This window comes from Equus przewalskii, chromosome 17 (genome assembly GCF_037783145.1).
Source record: "Equus przewalskii isolate Varuska chromosome 17, EquPr2, whole genome shotgun sequence".
NCBI classification, from domain to species: Eukaryota; Metazoa; Chordata; class Mammalia; order Perissodactyla; family Equidae; genus Equus; species Equus przewalskii.
Window position 1 is genome coordinate 27,185,663 of NC_091847.1, and position 8,680 is coordinate 27,194,342.

The 8,680-nt window shown below is 37.5% G+C and overlaps 1 long non-coding RNA gene across 1 annotated transcript in view; it reads left to right on the forward strand.

The window, feature by feature from the left end:
* Positions 1-3,157, forward strand: part of LOC103566234 (uncharacterized) — a 57,152-nt gene extending 53,995 nt beyond the window's left edge. Inside the window, exon 4 of the long non-coding RNA XR_548452.2 lies at positions 2,957-3,157. This is a non-coding gene — a long non-coding RNA (uncharacterized lncRNA). The remainder of the gene's footprint in view (positions 1-2,956) is intronic.
* The last annotated feature ends 5,523 nt before the right edge of the window (positions 3,158-8,680 follow it).

The window sequence follows — 8,680 nt, forward strand, 5'->3', positions numbered from 1 at the left end:
CTTTTGGTCAGGTCTGATTCTACCATTGTTTCCTTGCGGAAGAGGAGAGATGCATAAATTCCCTCCGTATGCTGGGGAATATACTATACAGTGCTAAAAGCCCTGGGATTTTCTCAGTCCATTCAGGGCCATTAGCTGGAGCAGGCACTCTATTAAGTTGTATTGTGTCTATGTTTATGACTAGGAAGTGAACTCTGGATTATGTCTCTAGCAGGAGAAGAACAATCAGCAAATTAATGTATTGGACTTCTATGAAGTCTTCTTTGGTGAAGGTTAATTATCACTCTAATACTGTAAGGTCTGCTGCTGTGAGGAGAGTACTTAACACATGAGCTTCTGTTTGCCTTTCCCAATTTATTTTTCCTCACCAGTGACGGACATACACCGTCACACGGTAAGGACAGGTCTTCGTTGAAGAGAAATTGAAGTATTGTTAAACATTAACAGACCATTTGGGATTTTTTTTTTTTTGGATGCTTCGTCCTCCTACAATTTTATAAATTATGTGTGGGGGGTGTGTGTGTGCATGCATATTAAATTGCCAAGTCTCTGACAAGTTTTAAAGGTTCACCAGAAACATTTAGATATAAATACACAATGAATCTTTAATTTATAAAAGATAAAACTCAAATAATTTTCATTGGAAAACAGAGAGAATGTGACTTGTCTGAAGGCTTATCAGAATTGATGAGGTGATTATTTGATGATATATACATAAAATTGAACTTCTCTATGTTTTGGTTAGTGTTTTAAGTGAAACATTTTAGAACTGAAAAGACAGTTATGCCCAGTGAGCACAGTCCCGAGAATAAGATTCTGAGGAGATCTGAGGGACTCCGGGCCCCGCAGGGCTGGCTGAAGGGACAATGGTGAATGATTTACTTCTTTGCGCCTCGGGCAACTCTTCAGGTAGCCTGTCTCCTGACCCTTCTGAACTTGACAGAGAAACTCAGCGCGACAACTCCAGGCGGATTAGGATGTCTCAGACGGAAAAACGTAACTCAGCAATCCAAAGCAGACTTTGTAATTCGATGTTCATCACCATTTACCCCAGTAAATGAAGCAATAGTTGAGGTTTAAAAAAATAAGAAAGGAAAACCAGCCCACCAACTGCACTGAGGTGCGTGAGCAGGCCCTGCTCAAGGCAGGTAAGGTAGATTAATAACAGGCCACTCCTAAGAAGGTTTAGGCTCTTACTGTCAGAGGGTAATAATTAATGATCAAATGTTAATGGAGATACTGGGCTGTTGATGTCATTAATTCAGCTCAGTGGAGCCAGTGCTGCCCAGGACCTGCCACAGCTGTCACTGCATTTGCTTAATTATTCCAGTGCCTTCGGGCTCTTTTTCTTTCATTTTTTTCCTTTACCCTTTTTTTTCCTCATACCAACTACCGGACATTTTGTTTTCACTGACGCAGAATTATGAGGAGTATCCTGTCTCTGGGCAGTGCCAGGCCCCAAATACGTGAAAACCCAAAGGCAACAAAGGAGACCATAACTTTTTATTTAGATGAAAAGATGGAAAATGCTGAAGAAAGGCCATTTTTAAATAGCCTGATTGTGCTGATATAATTTTGGGGTTCTTTAAGGATTTGGATGTCGAAAGTGAACTCTGAGCTGTATAAAATGTCAAAGTGCTCACCCTCTCCCACAACCAAACAAAGAGAATACAGCGAAAGTGGCGCAAGAGTGTTGGTAAAACATAATGCCGTATAATCATTCATCCGAGAAGGGACCAGAAAGTTAGCTTTGCTGGGCAAATTGAGTCAAGGAAAAACACGGTGAGGGAAATGCCACTATGATGAAAATTCGGCTGTAGGAGTGTATGAATTTGCCTGCTGTTCTTTTAGAACTTTCTTGCATTTCTTTAGCTTTGTGTCTCTTTTATCTATGGCATTGCCTTAAGTTGAAGGAAAACCATTCTTTGTAAATACTATTTGGATCTTTCTCCCTTGGCTGATCTACTAACCACCACATTTCTCACTTTACTGTTTCCTACTTGGAAAAGGGTGTTTATTAGGGTTTAAAAAGAGACCCACCTTTCAAAATGTGAAATTGAAAAAAACCCAGTTCTGTGACTTTCAGGTAGAAATTTCTAGTTTTGATGAGTGTTAGGATGTCAAACGAGGCCAATGCGTCTTGTGCCTCAATGCTGGAATGCTGCTTGACTCCCTTCCAAACTGAAGCGCTTAAAAAAATGCGAGGCACTACAACAATTTCACATCTCTCTCCATGCTGCACATGGTGATTTAAAATAATTGGAGCTCTTCAAATTTTTATATGCCCTCAAATTTGGAAGTGATCGGTTCCGAGCATGGGCAGTACACAATGATTTAAAATTATTAGTCCCTCAAATTTATTGTAAGTGTTTCAGCTTGAGAGTGAGAGGAGAACCTGGATGTGGGCAATTAAAAGTGATTTAAAATGTTCATTACACTCAGATGTTATAGAAGCGATCAGAATTCTGGACACTTGTGTACATTTTTTAACTCATTGTTAAAATGACTCATTTTTTAGATTCAAAAGATATTATTAGCCCACCAGAAGAAGCATTTAAATAAACCACTTAAAATGCACCATAACGCAATTTGACTTTCACTGCATAGTCCCTATTGATGACCTGAATATGATTATGATTGTAAAGCCAAATGCTCAAACTTGGCAAGGAAAAGAACTCTTCTTTTCTAGCGCATACATGAAAAGGAAATGTATTCAGTAAAAACACCTGATGTGCTGTGGTGACATGTAGAGTTTGTAATCTATCCTTATAAATCATGCTGTTTTTGCTTTGAACAACAAGGACCTTTTTGAACTATTGCCTAAATTATTACTTCTAACACATGGTCAAACTTGTTTTTTATTTAAATATGCAAATAAAGTGTGCTTTTTTTTTGCTGAGGAAGATTTTCCCTGAGCTAATATCTGTTGCCCATCTTCCTCTTTTTTTGCTCGAAGAAGATTAGGTCTGAGCTAACATCTGCACCAGTCTTCCTCCATTTTTATGTGGGACACTACTACAGCATGGCTGATGAGTGATGTATGTCCTTGCCTGTGATATGAACCCATGAACCCAGGCCAGCAAAGGGGAGTGCACCAAACTCAACGACTACACCATGGGGCCAGCCCCTCAAATAAAGTGTTTTTATGAAAAAATATTTTACATGGTCAAATTTGTTTTTTACTTAATATTTCAAATAAAGTGCTTTTATCAAATATTATTTAGCTTAAATACTCATATTCTATCATCTCTGAGATGAAATATATGCATTAATTTTAAGCCTTTGGTTTGGTTTGGATATTTGGGTATTGAACCAAATGCAAAGGTACACAATTATGAAATGTACAAGATGGAATCCTCAGATGATTTACTTGGTCACTTGACAGTCATGTAACATTCCTCACATCTTTTACCAAAAAATATTCTCTAAGTGAGAACATTTAAACTTTTGCTGAGTGCCCTGATGCCAAGATTCTAAGATGGAAGGTAGATTTATGGTTCAAAAGTTAATAATATATAAGAAGAAATCCAGTCTTTTAAGAAGTCAGCTAAAATTCTTAACATGTTTTATTTGTACCTTTGAAAGCCACATGGACACTCTTTTACTTGATTTAAATGCAAGTGACAAAGGTGAAATTCCAGCATATTTCCCAGTCGCTTCTCTTCCTCAGTAAATGTTTTCATTTTGATAAAAATTGGGATAAGTTAATTAGGATTTGATTTTTTTAAAACCAAAACCTGGAGTTGGATTTTGAAATATTGTGATACTTGAAAACTTTCTGATCTTATAAACTAGCTTTACGCATCTTTATATTTTTATTACAGTAAAAATTTAACAGTATTAGAAATAGAAAATTTTAATAAGAGAAAATATGTTGTATTTGGGATTTCTATAAACCTAGGGATTTAGGACCCTGGACAGTGTGTAAAGTCCTATATTTGGTATAGTAGTCAACTTTTGACCTCAAATTTAGTATGAGTTTTTAAGGTTTGAAAAATTTTTTTGTGTTTGTGTATTTTTAGTCCCCATGATCACATGCCTTTTTTGTGCTTAATTTTGTCAGAGAGCAAAAAGTTAAGAAAATTTGTTCAATTATCTGTGGCCGTGCTAAATTAAGAACATGTCGGTGGGCTAGTGCTATGCTATTAAAGAATTGGATTAAGCCTTATTTAGGTCACAAGTAGAATGAGCACAGTTATATCAAGATAGCCTTTGTTGAACACATAAGAATGCCTAGAAATGGCCTCATTCCAAAGCATGGTTCAACCAAAATAAAGTTCCTGCTTTTAGCTATATCCATTTGGGAGTCCTTGGGAACTGGAAAGGTCATTTGGAAAAAGTAAAGTACTGTTTGTGCTTAAACGCTATATCTTTCAGTAGCGTTAGCTCAGTAAACCAATTCAAATAAACATCTGATATGTATTGATACATCTTTTAAAATACAGAATGCTGCTGTTCCATATTTTGATATTGCCTTCAGGGACAGCTTGTATTGTTTTGGAAACAATAAAGACATTAGTTACCATTTAAAAATAACACACACAACATACAACTCTTGGCCTTGCGAGATTGGTAAGGAGGTTCTCAGGTTAGAGCTCATTGTCCTTTTCAATTGTTTTCCATTTTTAAAGAAAGATCAGTTTAGTAAATCCTTTTCTCTCACATACAAAATAAATCCCAGGATAAAAGAAGGGATAATTTAGAAAAATTAAAGCATGTAAACTTGAGGAATAGGGTAAATTATATGTGTTTGCTCTGTAGGTGTAAAGGGACTTTTAAAAAAAGTCTAAGAGAAATGACCAATAAATCTGACCTCGTAAAAATGAAATTAAAAATTACCCTCTACATCAAAAATATCGAAATTGAAATACAAACACTACATAAGGAATATTTCTATAGATATCACAGATGAGATAATATCTGTAATATAAAAACATTTTATCCAAATTAATAAAAAAAAAGTAAAGCCTCAGTAGATATAGAAGACAGGGCAAAAAATGAATACTGAAAATAAAGAAATTATAAATGGTTAACAAATTTATGAAAATAAAATTTAGTGAAGTATATTTAATGTATTATATACTAAATAAGTTGAAATTAATTTAATTATAATATGATATTTCTTAATTGTAAACTGCAAACATTAAAAAAACCCCAGTCCTTCATTCAATACATGTTTCTGAGCCTTCAGGAGACTGCAGGAGGTCCTAGGGATGTGGTCATGAACAAGATGTAAACAGTCCTTAGCCTGGAGAGGCCTGCAATCCTGAATGGATAACAGAAAGTTAACAGCAAACATGGGGTGGCGTGATGATTATTTTGCAGTCTAAAGAGCAGAGCCATGGGGTATCACCTAATCCAGACTTGGGGAGTCAGGGAGAGCCTCCCAAGGGAGTGAGGCCCCGGGCCCAAAAGTTTAGTGTTATTCTTGTCTGTGCTTTTTCTCACGCCCTCATCCAAATCCCTCAGCAACCCCCTCATTTCTACCTTCAGAATATACTGAGAATCTGACCACTTCTTGCCGTCTTCATTCCTGTCACTCTGGACCAAAGTGCCCTTTTACTGGAATATTATAATATATAATATTATAATAGCTCCTCAACTGCTCTGCCTGCTTCCACTCTTCTGCCATACGTTCCGTTTGCTACATGGCAGCCGGGTACTTCCAACCTGTGTCTACTCACAACCCTACAGAGTGCCTTATGTCCTTCAGAATAAGACCCAAAGCCTCTTATACCTTCCAATCGTACATGATCTGCCCCGGGAGCCTGTCTGACCTTAACTCCTCTATTTTCCCCTCACTGCCTGAACTTCAGCCCTTCCATCTTTCTTCTCTTCCTCAAACAGGCTAAGTGTTCCATCACATCATGAGCTTTGCATTTGCTAATCTCTAGACTAGAAATGTTTTTCTCTCAAATACATGTAGGCCTTGCTTCCTTACTTCATTCAAGTTTCCATGCGAAGTTCATATCATCAAAATTTTTTTTTGACACTCTGTTTAAGGCAGTCTGTCTTGTCTATGCCTTTACTTAACTTCTCTTTGTATTATTTATCGCCTCTTGATATATTTATGTTTATTATCTGTCTCCTCCTACTAGAAGGTAAAGATTGTTGCAGTCAAGGACTATATAAGCCAAGGATCAACAAAGAAAGAGAACAAGTAGGAGATTATCTATCTATCCATCTATCTATCTATCTATCTATAGTATATATATCACAAAGACTTGAATCAGGTGATGGTGGTAGCCGGCTAAGAAAGTTCCAAGTCCATAATACAGGCCTTCAGGAGTGCAGATTGTGGTCAGCATGAAACTTACAGGCACAGGCATAAGCTGCTGTCCACAGGCAGAATTTCTTCTCCCCTCCCCAGCTTTATCGAGGTATAACAGACAAATAAAAATTGTTTATATTTAAGATATAAACATAAAATCACATATAAGTGATTTGATCGACCTATACATTGTGAAGTGATGAGCACAATCAAGCTAATTAACACAGCCATCTCCTCACATAGTTACTTTGTTTTTTACTCACTTAGAAAATTTCAAGTATACAATGCGGTATTATTAGCTATACTCACCACTGTATATTAGGTCACCAGAGGTTATTCATCTTATAACTAAGTTTGTACCTCTTGACCAACATCTCATCACCCTCAACTCCTGGCAACCACCATTCCACTGTCTGCTTCTGTGAGCTTGACTCTTTCAGATTTCACATATAAGTGAGATCATACAGTATTTGTCTTTGTGTGTCTGGCTTATTTGACTTACCACAATGTCTTCCAAGTTGTCACAAATGGTAGGCCAAAGGACCTGAATAGAGATTTTTCCAAAGAAGATACAAATGGCCGACAGGTATGTGAATAGCTGCTCAACATCTCTAATCAACAGGGAAATGCTAATCAAAACCACAATGAGATATCACTTCACACCTGATAGGATGTCTATTATCAAATAGACAAGAGATAAAACATGCCATGGGATGTGGAGAAAAGGGAACCCTGGTAAACTGTTGGTGGGAATGTAAATTGGTACAGCCATTATAGAAAACAGTATAGAGATTCCTTAAAAAATTAAAAATGGAACTACCATATGACCAAGCAATCCCACTTCTGTGTGTATATGTCAAGGAAATCAAATCACCATCTCAAAGAGATACCTGCACTCCCATGTTCATTGCTGTATTATTCACAATATCCAAGATGTGGAAACAACGTAAGTGTCTGTTGATGGATGAATGAATAAAGAAAATGTATAAATATAGAATCGCCATAAAAAGAAGGAAATCCTGCCATTGGTGACAATAGAATTTCTTCTTTTTTAGGGGAGCCTCTGCCTGGCTTTTAAGCCTTCTAATCAGTTAAATTAGCCCACTTATTATCCAGGATACTGCCCCTTATTTAAGTTAATAGATTATGGATTTTACTTATATCTGCAAGCTTCCTTTACATCAACAGCCAAATTAGTGTTTGGTTACATACTGAGGACCGTACCCTAGTCAAATTGACATATCAGAAAAACCATCACATTGGAAAGATCTCCTCTGGGAATAAATGGAGTCCCAGACACAAAGGTAGTTACACTCACTCGGAAGTATTTCTGCATGGACCTCTGCTGGGTCCTCATGAGAAAAACTGGGGGAAGGGAAGAAGACCGGAGAGAGTCTCCCTCAATAGTTTAGGTGTGAAAGAGATATTGGCTGCTATAGGACAGGGTGGCAGAGGAGGCAAGCATGAATCAGGTTTCCTGCACCTTTCTCTCCTATGAAGGAAAACCTTGGGCGGGAAAGGGCGGCAAATCCTCTCTTCCAAGTTCAAGTATTGCTTGTATGGGAGAAGGAGAAGCAAACCTTGTCTGCTTCTGGAGGAAGGATAGGAAACAATCTCTTAGAAAGAAAGGAAAAAATTCATTGCTTTTGGAGAAAAGATGGAAGCAAAAACCCCCCACAGTTAGGGGAGCAGCAGGAATCCATCTTGGACCCCAAATTCTGTATTTATAACAAGTAGAGAGCTGCTATTACTGGGGGAGATGAGAAAACTCCTATCCAAGTACAACTGCAGATATAAGGTAGAATTTTATTGCCATGGATGAAAGAGGCAGGAATACTGAGAAGGCTCAGGTATAGAAAGCCTACCTAAGACTGAGGCTCTATCAGGACAAGCGAGAACTTCTCTCCCTTCTCCATGAGCCTGATGCTGAATAACAAGCAAGAGCAATCTACTGCTAGAGGAAGAACAACGCATGGAGGGAGACCCTGGTGTGGTGTAGGCCTTTGTGCTCTGCTGAAAGCTGATGGGAGAGCAGGGACACTGAGAACTATTAGGCACTCTAGCCCCCATTCTGAATCTAAAGTCGTACCAGTCTACTGCTAGAGGAATATGAAAACTGAGGTATACTGAAGTTAATGTTAGTTAGCAATAATGAAACCCAAACTCAGCTCAATTCCTCACTAGATTGGCTCAAAACCCCATTCTAATCACTTTATAGTAGAAAATGGATATCCATTTCCAGGTATAAATATTATCTACCCCTGTCTCTACTATTCTTCTACATAATGTTTGACATTCAATAATAAAAAAAAAGTATAGAACATACACAAAAATAGCAAGAATAAACAGCCTATAGTCAAAAGGTAAAACAATCAGCAGAACCAGAATTAGATAGATGTTCAAAGTATA